Genomic DNA, 15,361 nt, shown 5'->3' with positions numbered 1-15,361 from the left:
TATTTTATATTATTTTTAATTTACTTTTTTCACTAACTATTATCTAATTAGCAAATTAAGGTCTCTATGTTTTAAGTGGAGCCAAGAGGGGCAGCCTGCTATCTGAAGGAACTACTTTTCTTCTTCCTTAGATATAAAAAGCAAAAAATTCAGTTCCAAACCTCAAGACACATGCTTTTCCCTGCATACACAGTAATTTAGTGACTGGAAGGTTTATTCTTATTAGAGAACCAGAGGTATTGCAAGCTATGTACAAAACTGAAATTAAGAATGCTCTTTTACTTCTATGGGATTGTTACCTGCAGGACATCAGCCCTAAGATCTGTGGAGTGAGGAAAAGACTGACATTTCTTTTTCTGTTTTTTCATCACCACACTGAAATGACAGCTTACTCAGCTTTGAAGGATGAAACTCTTACAGTCCTGTAACCATAGAGTTGTTTCAGCTGGAAGGGACCTTAAAGTTCCACCCCCTGCCATGGGCAGAGACTCCTTCTCTACCCCAGAACTCCTTCACTACCCCAGGAGTCTGTCACTAGCCCAGAACTCCTTCACTAGCCCAGAACTCCTTCACTAGCCCAGAACTCCTTCCCTACCCCAGAACTCTGTCACTACCCTGGGACTCCTTCACTACCCCAGAACTCCTTCCCTACCCCAGAACTCCTTCCCTACCCCAGGACTCCTTCACTAGCCCAGAACTCCTTCACTAGCCCAGAACTCCTTCACTACCCCAGAACTCCTTCCCTACCCCAGAACTCCTTCCCTACCCCAGAACTCTGTCACTACCCTGGGACTCCTTCACTACCCCAAAACTCCTTCACTACCCCAAAACTCCTTCACTACTCCAGGACTCCTTCACTACCCCAGAACTCTGTCACTATCCCAGGACTCCTCCACTAGCCCAGGACTCCTTCTCTACCCCAGAATCCTTCTCTATCCCAGAACTCCTTCCCTACCCCAGAATCCTTCCCTACCCCAGAACTCCTTCACTACCCCAGAACTCCTTCACTACCCCAGAACTCCTTCACTATCCCAGAACTCCTTCACTATCCCAGGACTCCTCCACTAGCCCAGGACTCCTTCACTATCCCAGAACTCCTTCCCTACCCCAGAACTCCTTCCCTACCCCAGGACTCCTTCCCTACCCCAGGACTCCTCCACTAGCCCAGGCTGCTCAGAGCCCTCCCAGCCTGGCCCTGGGACGGGGCAGCCACAGCTCCTCTGGGCAATGTGTGCCAGAGCCTCCCCACCCTGGCAGGGAAGGATTTTCTCCTCATATCTGATGTGAACCTGCTGTCCTTCAGCGTGGAGCCATTGCCCTGTCACTGCAGCCCCTATAAAAAGTCCTTTTCCATCTCTCTTGCTGGCTCCTTTCAGGAACAACTGGGTCACCTTTCGAGATTTTGGTACCCTGAAATGATCCCAGCAATGATCCAGGATAAAGCCATGCCTCAAATCTTTCATAAAATATATATATAATTGTATAAAGTATATAATATTTGTATAAAGTGTATATCCAGGATAAAGCCATACCTCGAATCCTTCAATAATTGCATCAAGTATATATAATTGTATAAAGTATATAACATTTGTATAAAGAGTAGATATAATTGTATCAAGTATATAATAGTTCTATAAAGTATGCATCCAGGATAAAGCTATTCCTGAATTTTTCAATAATTCTATAAAGTATGTATAATTGTATAAAGTATATAATATTTGTATAAAGTACATATATAATTGTATAAAGCATATAATATTTGTATAAAGTATATATCCAGGATAAAGGCATCCATCTGCCTGCAGAAGCAACCTTACAGCTTCATTTGAAGCATCTAATTCTAGATACTACCAACAAGCAGAAAACTGTTGGGATATCTGTTCTTGATATATTATAATCTATAAAATATTTCCAAAATTTTGTAATTCCACTGGACAGATAAAAATTTGATAGAACTGTGTGTTTGCATAAGTACTAAATAAGATTTTCATAATATAAATAATATTCTAACTGATAAAATAATATTTCAACATATTCTAATATTAGTTGAATATTCAACTAATATTCTAATATTAGTTGAAATATACAGTTTGAAGTGGAAAAAAACCCAACTGGAGTAGACAGCAAATACACTGAAACAGAAGAGTTTAGTTATTGCAGAAAAATTACTTCTCTTGCAAGGGAATGACACCATCAGACAAGGTGACATGGAAATTAGAAGTGTTTCATGACGTGCTGCCATTTCTTCAGCAGGTTCTAACAGACTGCACATGAATAAATTTATATTGCCAGATCCTTCTCTTTAGATTTCAGAATAGGAAAGTATTTGAGGTATAACGGTACAGTTCAAAATAGATTTCTCTCTTTTGTGATTTGGCGTTCCATAAGTCTCTCTCAAAGCTCTATTTAATGTATTTTAAAGATGGACAAAAAAATGAGTCAGGCTGTGATCAACTGAACTGGAAGAAAAAAACAGTGACAGCTGCCTTGGGTGAACCAGCAGAAGTGATGTACACTCAACAATAGCTCTAAAAAGAGTCATCTGAAATGTTTACCTCAAAAGCTTGATGAACCTTTCCAGCTTTCTCAGAAATAGCAGTAAGGATAAGAGTTTGTTATAAACCCTTCCTTGATTTATTCCAGTAAGCAGCAGAACAGGAAATCTTTGAGAACACAACCTCCCTAAAGACTGATTTTTAAAACCGTGTTATTTGATGCAGTTTTTGATTTTCATTAACCACACTATTGCAAACATCTTAGGCTTGCCAGTGTGAACACAATGGTTAAGTCTCCAATAAATCAGCATCTGCAAGAGCCCCTTACTATGAAAAATGGTGCAGGCTTTAGTTATGAGGGTCTATTTATTTTAATCTCTATCTGCCACAGACTTGTGGCTTTGTCAAAGAGTGACAGTTTCTTCAGGCTCTGCAACAGAAATCTAATGGAAAACACAAGGGCAATTCAATGGCTGAATCAGAACTCAGCTTCATTGCACAAAGCCATCAGATAATTTTAGAAATATCACCTTCACCGCTTCAGTACACTGAATTTAGCAGTAGGCTGCCAAGTGCTGTTGACCTTGCAGCAAACCTGTTGCACCACACACACTCCAGAGAGGAACTGTGCACCTCCATGTCTTCCCAAAAAAGCTACTGACTCCAAGAAGGTACATTGTAGGAATGTGCTCCCTGTCGACGGAGTAAACAAGTTACTTTTTGTCTCCTTAAAAAGGACAAAAACTTAGAAATTTCTCTCCTCAATTTGGTTAAAAGACACCTCATAGGACCTCAGAGACTTCACTTCAAACTTAAGGATAGCCAATTAGACAGAAGCTAAAAAGTCCCACAAAGCAATTCATTAGAAAAGAAAAGAACAAAAGAAGGAAATGGCTTTTGTGAAGTGTTTTAGCAGGAGCAAGAACCTCTTGCCCTGGCTCGGTTTTTCTCTGTAAAGAGCTTTTTTACTTTGCCTTTTATTAAAAGTTTTTGTTTCCAACACTGTCACAAGAGCCATCCTTCATGGCACCTGAGGTAGCTGAGCTATCAAAGGTATAATGTTTGTCTATGAGACCTTGTAAGACCCGGCTGGAATAGACAAATCATTAGTACATGATTCATCTGAGCAGATAAACACGGTCATTGCTGTTATCACCACACCCAGCATTTTTGTTTTACCCAAACTCCAGAGCCACTTCTAAGTGTCCACCTGGAGTAATTCACTAAAAATTCACTTCAGTGAGCTGACCCACTTGCGGCAATGTTGACCTCCGCAGGGCACTGCTGAGAAAGCAGAAACTGGAATTTCCTGCACAGCCACAGGAGCCTGCAGTGTGAAATGGCAGTCATTTCAAAATGGCACAAATTGTATATACGGCTACCAAGGTGGTGGATGGGTAGTGCCACAGGATTTACACGTGGTTTATGACATGGCATTCATCACAGAACTTGAAATGTATCAACCTTCATTGTCTTTTCACTCTAAGCCACAAATCCCCAAATTTTGCAGAAAATTTTTCTAGTGTAGGAATTCTACGAATTTTTCTACTTTATTGTTCACAAAAGAATACCTTTGTTGAACAAAACCCTTTTCTTGAAGAGATTCATATTGTATTAGTGAGGGTTTCAAAAGAGTCTCTGTGGCCAGCTTTTGGTTTTATGCTTGCTTTAATCTCTTACACATGAGAAGGTGCAGAGTTGAGTACAGCAATTACAGCTGAACAAATATAATAAATTAAATACTAGATAAAGCTCCTGTTCAACGAGAAAATTTCAGTCTGATATTTGGAAACTTAAACAAATTAAAGGTCAGTGACTATTCAACTTGGCAACGAGGAGCCCACCCTCTCTATTCCAACAACAACCTAACCTTTCATATCATCTGGCCACTCTTCTGGTTGTATAAACCAATTTGCTCTTGCAAAAGGGATTTCTGAACTTACTGGGAATTGAAATAATCAATCTTATTCACATGGCCGTTGATTAAAAAACCACTTGATTTTTCCTCTCTGGTATTTTTGTAGAATAAGGATTTTTCACAATAATAAAGGATGCTAATTCCAAAGTATTAATTTTTTTAGAATAAGGACTTTTCACAATAATAAAGGATGTTAATTCCAAAGTGGTGTGCAACCAGTTTAATATTTGTTGCAGGAAAATGTAACATTTTACACAAGAATGGGTCCTGTGATTTCTTGAAAATTTTCCAGAGTTTGGTATCTGGAAATTCTTATAAAACTCTGCTAAATACAGTTTGCTTGCTGTAGAGTTTTCTTGTTTTGGTTTGTTTGGGTTTTGGGGGTTTTTGGTTTGATTTTAATGCTGACTGATTTGATTTTCTTCCCAACAAGCAGCAGTAGTAGTAGAAGTCTGATTCTACTCTAGTGACACCACTACTGCTAATCAAGATCAGAAAGGAATAGTCTTCAAATTTTGCTTATTTGCCTTTGACAGCACTGCAGATATTTTCCAGTAATACAAATTATTTCCCAGATCAATATTTCCCAAAGTAAACATGCTATAAGTTTATCCTAGCCTGATATATTTTTCTGCTGGTTTTCTTTTTCTTTTTTTTTTTTTTTTTTTTTTCAGATTGGTACAAGGCCAGAAGACAGATATTTTTCTCTTTTCATTTTTCTTCTTCTATAAGAATATCCAATCTGGATTTTTTAAAAAAAATATTTAAGAAGCTTGAAAGATGTCAAAATTGATTGAAAAGAAATCTTTATTATTAATTCCAAAGTGCTTTTCTAACAGCTATGTTTAGACTTTCTGTTTAAAAAAACTGAGCAACAGAGGAAACATATTGAAAACTAATTTTTAAAAAGATATTTCTGTTCTGACCAGTGTTGATAAGCAGTTCTGTTCAAACAAGCGTTCTCTGTGAGAGCTGATAAAAGAGAAAATGGAAAGAGAAGGCATTTGAATGCACTTAAGGTCATTTCCCTTTCAACTTTGAACTACAGATGGACAAAATTAAGCCTAAATCTCATCTCAAAATCATCTTTAAATAAAAACGCATTTGCAATTTGGATACAAATTAGAAAATACTTTCTCATCACCAACTTAACCTCACAGCTTGACAGAGTGCCCTGTTCTACACACAGATAATGAATTAGCACTGCTGGGGAGGGCTGAAATTTGCCAGCGCCTAATAAATAGGTCAGGAAAGGGTAGGAGGAGACAGAGCAGTGGTTGGTGGTTTAAACAGTGACAGTGGGAAAACACACATCACTGGGGGAAGAGCAAGGCCTGGCTCCTTCCTCTGGGGTGTATCTTAAACTGTTAGCAATCTCCTCTGTTTCAAAACTGAATTTTCATGCTCCAATTGCTAGTTAAGTTCATATAATTGTGCAGATCTCTTCAGATTGTCTCTCTGAAAAATCTGATCAAGGTATTTACTTCAAAATTGACATCAGATTCAATTTACATCTACTTCACCAGTGCACAAGGTGCTTAACGCTGGTGAAATGATTAATTTATTTATTTTATTACTAATATTAATTTATTTCAGCTGTTACATGATTCTTTTATTAGTTGTCCTTTGGTATCTAAATCATGTAATTCTTTAGGGGCTGATACTGTTCCAGCCTGCCAGAGAACTTCCACTGACATTAATGAGAGCCAGATCTGTGAATTTATGACAGAATAGACTTAGCATGAACATTGCTCATTTGGGTATATTTCAGTATCTGGGCTGCAGAAGCAGCTCTCTATTAATCAGCCCATTAAAGTGTTACTGTTTACCATGGCAGGGAATTTTCCAACTGAAACAATTCTATGGTTATGGGATTGTAAGAGTTTCATCCTTCAAAGCTGAATAAGCTGTCACTTCATGTGATGATGAAGAAACAGAAAAAAAAATCTCAGTCTGTTCCTCACCCCACAGATCTTAGGGCTGATTTCCTCCAGGTAACAATGGACATAAAAGACTATTCTATTTAATTTCAGTTTTGTACATAGCTTGCAAGACTTCTGGTTCTCTAAACAGAATAAACCTTCCAGTCACTAAATTACTGTGTATGCATGGAAAAAGCACATGTCTTGAGGTTTGGAACTGAAATCCTATTATATTTCTATGGAAATATATATTAAATATATTATATATATATATATATACACTATATAATTATATAGTATTTATAATTATAATTATATAAATAAATATAAATAGATATAGATATATACTAACAAATTTTCTATAGAAAATGAAAAGTAGTTCCCCCAGATAGCAGGCTGCCCCTCTTGGCTCCACATAAAACATAGAGACCTTAACTTGCTAATTAGATAATAGTTAGTGAAAAAAAGTAAACTTAAAAAAAATATAAAGTATTGTGGGATTGAAGAGATGAAATTCAGGACGTTAGGATTACATCTTGGGTAGAAACTACAGGGTTGAAGATGAAAATGCAAGCAAAGGTTAGCACTCAGCTATCCCCTTTTATCAGGCATTTTTACCTGGTATCAGACATTTCTCATCACCAGTCTCAGTACTTGCACTTGCTGTCAAATCTCAGTTCTGGTCTCATGAATTTTAAGCTCCTTTTTGCTTCCAGGAGGCACCATTCACAAAACAGTGAATCAAATTTTAACAAAATTTCCCTTATTGCTTCTTACACTTATTGTATTCCTCAAAAGCTACAGAAACAGCTGCTTTCCCTCTTTTGTCTGACTCCAGATGGGAAGAGAGCTTTTACCAGGTTTTATGCAAACACACAAACCTAGTAAATGAAGAAGAAAACTCCTCCCTTCATCAGTGGCAACGTGCATCCCTGATTCTCCAAGATTCCACAGCAAGCCTAAGGATTAAAGAGCCAGAAGAACATTGGGGTGCTAGAGGGAAGTGTTGAGAGCTCAGCTCACCCTTCCCTCCCGTACTCTGCTCCTCCACGACAGGCAGAAGAGAAAGGATGAAGAAAGAAACAAACTGTGAGCTGCTTCTGCTCTGCCTTCCAGCATCCCTGAGAAACCATCCCAACAGAGGGGTTTACCAGCATGGAAACATAGTGCATCCTCCCAGGAAGCTTAACTCAGGAAAGAAAAATCAGAATAGATATATTCATATATGTAGATACATATTAAATGAATCACTTGGACATATGTGTAGATAGTTCTTTCTCCCTGTCCACATTTTATACAAACAGGGGAGTTGACAGTTTGATGTTTTCTGAGCAGCAATAAAGCTGCACCCTTGGGTCCCAAATCCTTCTTTACAATTACGTGCCACTCTGTCTTATTCAACCTGTTCTTGTGTTCCTGAAGTTTTTAAAAATCATGGCCACGTTAAGCGGCCAATGCATTGTTTTGGCTTCTAATATTCTCCTCCATTTTCAGCTGGGGAAAAAAAAAAACAAAACCAGTTGAGAATTATGTAATTCTGAATCAGTCCTGTCCTTTAATTTGTGAAGATTTTAGAGTCATTCTCAGATAATTTGGTTCTCTGGTGATGTACTGAATTCTGAGCTGCTTGGTCAAATACCTTTACAATAGATATGTGTTCAAAACCACCAATTAACACCAATGAGTATAACAATATCACATGTCCAAATAATTTCATTACAACAAATTTGTGAAAAATTCCTTGGCAAATAGTGCAGAGACAGTAGTATTCATTACTTTTCACTGCAGAAATCAGAAAATATGACTTAGGATATGAATACATTATTTAGCCAGATGGCTTTTCCTGATATTACTTTTTAAATTAAAATGAATCCTGATCTTTGAACAGCCTGTATTAGGAACCTCTCCATTGCTCACCGGCGCTTTTAAAAACCAGGTGGGCTCATTGAAACAGTTCTCCCCTCTCAAGAAGCTGAGGAATGACTTCCAGCAGGGAGCAACAATCTCCTCATGCCTTTGTGCCTCTCCTGCACACAGAATCTCTCACCAGGCCAGACCACCCAGACCTCTCAGCACCTCTTCTATTGTGCCATCCAAATGTCACTCCCAGCTATTTTAATCCTGGGCCACATTAAATATTTGCGACTGCTTTAGATAGTAAGTAGGGCAAGTTATTTTCTGCAGAAATAGTATTTACTGTGCGTGTGGGCGGTTGTTTTCATTCCTTGATTCATTCCACAGATGAGGCGTGTTGGGTCCTCCAGCCTGGGAAACGTGGCCCAGGAATTTACATCTCCTCAGAAGTGACAGCTGGCAGAGGTCACTCAGGAGTTAAAGATGAATAAAAGGGCCCTGAACATCAGTCTGGAAACGGTTTTATGGAGTGAAGCTTGTTAGATCCCATTTTGCAAAATTGCAAGCTGATGGGTAATACTCAAAACAATTTCCTAACAGAAAAATGACTGCAGAAATTTAAGGTAGGAACAGAAGCAATCTGCTTTCTGAAGCTAAGGGAAAGCTGTTTTCAAGATGCAATTTTAAATTAGTCAGATTTGAGAGACTGTTACCAGCACAAACTGAATAATAATAAAAAAAAAAAAAAAAAACAAAACCAAGCAATACCCAAGACCTTACCAAAACAAGACTAGTTATTTCAGATACTTTTCTCAGTATTTCTGCATATTCACCAGATTGACTGGCCCAGCATAATCACCCTGAGGGACTCAGTTATGCTTGACAAATCAGAGATTATGTGGCTCTGCTTGTATACTCCTGAAGCAGGAACTCACTCTCACATTTACATTCTTGTTTGCTGGATTTCACTATTTTATTTAAATTTGTCATTTATTATTTATTATTTTCAAATGTGGAATAATGTTAATGTTTCTTGGACCTGAAAATAACCCTATAATCAACACTTCCATTATTCCTAAAAATTGCAGCAGAGACTTATAAAAAGGGAATTGGAGCAAATACCCAGAGACTTTTAAAGCAAAGCATGTTCTGACTGGCTAGAGCAGTGTAAAAATACCAGGGAAATGACTTCCCTTCAATGTACAGTTTTGGCCCACTACTCTATGAGTTCAATAAAACCAAATTAACATCCCACTTGCACTTCAAGGAAACGTCTGCAGAGGTTTACATGGATAATGCAAAACATGGGGCAATGAATTCTGAAACACCCTCTGCACCCTTCTGACTCTACTGAAATATGGTCCAAAAATACTTTTAATAAAAGAAGCAACTAACACAGGCTTCTTATGCTGGAAATATTCTTAATATTCTAGCTTTTTGCAAAGAACCTAAAGACTGCTCAAAATGAAGAAAGAATATAATATATAATTATATATTATGTACATTTTATATAGATAATTAATATATAATATATTATATATAATTATATATAATTATTATAGTATTAATACATACAATTATTATATAAAATTAATAATATCTTATAATTCATATTATATATTAATATATTGTATTGATATGATATATGATATAATTTTTGTTGGCATGGGGGTCAGATAATTGTTGATTAAAAAGACTAAACTACTTCCTGTGATGTGCTGTAATGTACTAGGTTGTAAGTACCTAGCTAAGGCTGCAGCTCAAAAGTAAAATAAAAAAATATATATACAATAAAAAAATACAGACATTGTCAGATTTCAGTCCTGCTCAACAGGGAGACTTTAACAAAACTCAACTTGCCTCTGAATCCTGCCCCCCAAAAGTCCCTGAACAAAGTTAAGTTTACTCTTAGGAGCCCTATTTTCCACAGCTTTTGGGTCTTTCACCTGAAATCTTTGAATCCTTTGTAAAGCTTTGCTGTAATTTTTGGTGCCTGGAACTAGAGGTGGGATTCCATAACATTCTTGTCAGTGCAGGGATAATACAGATGAAGCATTTTCTCCCCACTTCTGAAGGATGTTCCTCTAATAAATTAAGGATTACAGCTGCTGGTTTGAATAGAACTCTGCAGAACATCCTGACAGCTCCTGACAATTTCATTCTGAGTTTTGTTTCCATGAATGCAGGATATCCAAAACCAAATTATGCATCATAAAAAATGCATTAGGAATTTTTTTTTCCTGATATTACAGATACAAGGCTTCACATTCCAATGCATTCACTCTCTTAATGAGTTTTCCTAGTTCATAATAGCAAAATAAATAATTCTTTGCTGCTTATGGCTCACGAGGAAAAGGAAAATGGAAGAGATTCAAGGCCATAAAACCTGCTCCCAGGAAGGACAATCCTGAGTGGCCTCTCCATCTCCATAATGAATAAACCAAAGAATTCTGAAAGAACCAATTTGGCTGACAATTTCGAGTGACAAGTCCAGCCATCAGTCATGCTTCCCCAGTGCCACTGCCTGAAATTTGTCCCACACCAAGCCCTGATTCTGTTTCTCTCATCTGCTACTTTCAGAGCATCAGAAACGTCCTTCAAGTTTCCCCTTTCCATCATGATTATTCACATACCATAACAGAGGCACATGACAAATCTCTGCAGCAGCAAAATTTCCTCTAGAGAATGCCCCACAGGTTTGGTCTGAGCTCTGGAGATTGGTGAGTTTGCACAGGATAAAAGGCAAAAAAGCCTACAAACCAAGCGTGGACTCTTTTCAATGAGCCTGAGGCTCCAGAAGTGTTCAGAAAATTTATTCAGCATCAATCTATATCAAGCTGGATTTAGGAAACATCCGAGGGACACCAAAAATATATGGAAAATTCACTCGGTGAATTTCTACAAAAATTATTCTTGGCTTGCAGGCTTCCCAAACCAGCAAAAAACTCGAGATGCTCTAAGCAGAGGCATCTTGGAGCCCCATTCCCAGTTTTTCACAATGTTTAATAGGAGATAACAGTGGGACTGGCTTTCTACATTTTTACTATAAAACCAGGAAGCCCAAATCCTTGGATTTTCAATTAGAATCCCAGCTTTGGGATTTCAGACAGCCAACAGCAACAATAACACTAATAGCTTCAATTTCTTTCCTCTGTTCCAGAGGCCTTGAGAGAATATTTATTTAAGAAATAACATATATTTGGTTTCCATAACAACATTTTCTGCATGGCAGTAAGTATAAAAACAAATGAACCCTGCCATTCCTACTGTTCTCTAGCAGCCAGTTCTGTCCTCAGACAGCATTTTTAATTAGCATTTAAAGAATAAGCTGATTTTTCATATGGCACACACTGGGGTTTTGGGGTTTTTTTTAATCCTCAGAGTATGGCTTTTCTGGATTTATTCCTTTTTTTTTTTTTTTTTTTCCATAGAGATCAGACTTACAAGTTCAATACATCTCCCTTATCTACATCCTGCTGGGTATTTCAAAATATTTTCCCATACATAACCAGCAACTTGTTACATTCCTTCTGTTACTGGTGTGCTACCTTAAGGGCCATATACTGCTGAAATATGCCTTTAAATTATCAGCAGTTACTTACTCTTACCACAGACTTCCTTCCAGTGTTACATTTAGGAAGGGCTGGCACAGCATCCAGGATGTCAAATGGTTCTGACGAGAGCCACAGTTCATTTTTAGAATATTCAAGGTACTGCATTTTCTGCAAGTACCAGACAGAATTCCAGGTTCAGTTATCTCTCACTAAAATAGAGCTGGGTTAACAGAAGGTGGCGTGCAGTTGGTGGCAGAAGAATGATGTGTTCAGACAAAAGGAAAAAAAAAAAAAAAAAAAGAAGAAAAAATAATGACTTTTCCTATTCTAGGCTTGCTTTAAAGAGAGACAAAAAGTGTTTCTTTCTTCTATATCCTGTATGCATCTTATCTATCTATACCTGTACATATATCTACACCTCAAATATCCTGCATAAATCTGTATATATATTCTAACCCTGTATATAACATCTAATATCCTGCATATAACATCACAACACCTAAGGCTTGGGGTCTGCTGTTGGAAAAGTTCCATACACAGCCATGGCAAGGATTTACACTTTTTTAAAAGTCTGATGCAATTTCCCAGGTGTTTCACAACCACAAAAGGCTCCATCCAACAGCCTCCTGCACTAGGGCCCTGTCTCTTTTTACCCACTGGCTTCCCAGTCTTTCCCAGCAGGGGAAAGATGGATGGCAAAATACATCATGCCTGTGATGCTGTACTGATTTTTGCAGAGGAAAGTAAGCAAAGAAGCCATAAAACCATCTCTACTTTCAATTTTCTGGTTGAGGAAGGCTCACAGGAACTGATGATAATGAAAAAGCAGGTCCTTAGTTTAGTTTCTTAGAAATAGCACATGGTTTTACAGGTGGTTGCTGTGGATGTTTACCTTGTTTTGAATTTGTGCCCCGTTTAATGTCTGCTTTTACAGAATATGTTCAGCTACAAGCATGAGGCCTCCCACGCTTTAAGGTCCTGCCACCTGTGGGTTTTATTCTCATTTGTGAAAGCACTGCCACATGAGAACGGTTTGCACATGTAAAAGGGGAATAAAACAGTGAAATTCATGGTCACTGAAATTGAAACCTTCCAAAAATCTATGTCAAAGAAAGCTGCTGGCATCCACTCATGAAGGGGTCAAATACATAAAGTGCACATTGAAAAAAAACCACTTATACTCTCAAGGAGAAATGAGATTCAGATTCTGGTTTTAATGGCTGCCCCCTTCATAAAGTAAGCATTTACCTTGTCAGTCAAGAATGGCACTAAATTGCACAGGAATTGCAATTTCACTTGTGGATGGTTTCTAAAGGCTGCAGAGACTGAGTAGAGAATAAACCAGAGAAGCTCCAAATCTGTTGATTATGCTGTATTAAACCAGTTAACAACCCAATTCACTGCTGAAAACACCTCACTCAAGCTCTTTGCAATTCTGAACAGAAAATATTCCCTTTGTTCAAGTGAATATTTCCATTAACTTTCCCGGGGTCTTCCCATGCATTTAATTTTCCTACTGGTTTCGTATCTATTTATGTCCTATTTAATACTCAGAGTGGAAATTTCACTTTTCACAAGGGCCAGGGTATGCAGTTGCAGTAGCTCAGACAGGCATCAAATATATATATACACTTTTTAAAATAAAACCAGCATGTGTATGCATATATATATGTGTGTGTGCAGACACACATGGTTTTCATGGAAAAATTGCTAAATTCTGCTAAATCTAAATCTGTTGCTGCTGTAAACCAGAAGGGGCAAAAATACAAAGCAGTTCCTAAAGCGACCAGTGAATGCCATTATCCACAAAGGGCAGTGAAGCAATTACAGCAAAAAGAAAAAAAAAAAAAAGAAAGATCAGGCAGAAAAAATATTGCTTTTGTACTTCAGAAAGTGTAAAAGCAGCTCACCAGAGCACACTGCCACTTTTGTATCCTATTTCTAGCAATAGTTCAGATCCACTTGCATAGAAAAAAACTGGGGTGTGTTACACATAGAGAATTCATATTTTTGTAGCTTTTACTTCAGCATGCACACCTACCTGTGTGCAAAACAGAGCTAACCAAAGACATTTCTTCAGGTGGCAGGGAGAACAACCTCAGGGTAAAACCTCTTTACTCAGGTTCAGCTGTTGACATGAAGTAGTAGTTTTCAAGATGTGCCTTTGTGAAATGCAATGCCTTTTGTAAAGAATTGGAATTGTCTGTAGAAACAATCCCCCAAATAGTATGTGCATGGGGATTATTTTCAGTCAAAATCATTGTAAGTGATTGAAATTATCTGTAGAAACAATCCCCTGTATGGAATGTGCATGGAGATTATTTTCAGTCAAAATCACCGTATGATTTCCTGGAGTGCTAAAAATAAGGCAGATTTCACAGAGCACAGCTTTCCTCCTTGCTGCTTCTTTTTTAAACAGCTGTTCACCATTTCACCCTAGCAGCCACTGACACTCTGAAGGCAAACAAAGGCAAACCCATCCTTCAGTGCCTCTGGAGACAAACTGCAATAAGCCCTTCATCTCATAATCCATCAGGTGTAATTGGCTCCATGCATGCCGAGGGGTGAAGCATCACCTGGTGATGGTCCTGCACAGCATTCAGACCAAGCACTCATTGCACCATTCTAATAAAAAAAAAAAAAAAAAAAAAGAGAAACCAAAACAGATGGTTTTGCTGGGAAGCACGTGATGCAAATAGGTTTGCCTTCACGATCCAGGTCTGGACAAAAGTCATGAAGGAATTAATTTTTGTATTTTGTTACTCTTAATCACGCAGAGGGCCACAACACTTGAATGGGAAGCAATGCATTTCTTCCTACCACCTCCTTCTCTTTCAAAACAGCTTGTGCAACACCAAAAGAGCAGAGGAAAGGGAGCAGATGGTGAAAGATGCACCCTTTAGCAGAGCAGCCCAAAGCCTCAATTTAAGCACTCCAGAGAAGGCCAGGTGCTCCAGCAGCTGCTGGGGATCACAGGAGCTTTGCCAGGCAGGCTGAAATAGTCCAAGGATCCCAACACAAAAGGCTTCTAATCTACCTGCAGCTCCACGAGGCTGACAGGTGTTTAATGCCATTCACTGCTGGGTTAAAGAATTCTCCACCCTTTACATCCTGTTAATAGCACTGCTTAACTGAAATCAAATAAAAGCTCCTTGCAGTACCCATAAATACAGGTACTTCCTGCAAGATGCAACAGAAAATTCTTATTTTAGAAGAACACATACATATTCAAATACCTTAAACTCATTTTAGACAATGTGCTGTCCTTCCCAGACAGAACTTTTCCAGATTTCTCTGCAATTCCTTCCAGTCTCAGAGTTTCAAGGACTCCTGTTCATATAGGAAAATTTAGAGCATTTCCATTCAAATAAAGCTCAGCATTAGCAAATGCAGCCCTCATCCTGAAAATGAGGTTGCCAGGGGATTACAGTGTGCTATTCCAAGAGAAAAATAAGACAGCAATTCCACATGCTACAAGTTGCTGACTAGAATCAACTGTAACCATAAAGACCTAGTCACAAAAATCGCTTTTCTTAATGAAAATGAAGAAAAATAAGAAATTTTGTTGTGTTTTAACAGCAGGAATTACTAACTCAAGAGCACAGGTGTTACTTTGAA

The sequence above is a fragment of the Vidua chalybeata genome, chromosome 6, assembly GCF_026979565.1.
Source record: "Vidua chalybeata isolate OUT-0048 chromosome 6, bVidCha1 merged haplotype, whole genome shotgun sequence".
Lineage (NCBI taxonomy): Eukaryota > Metazoa > Chordata > Aves > Passeriformes > Viduidae > Vidua > Vidua chalybeata.
This window is presented reverse-complemented; position numbering follows the sequence as displayed.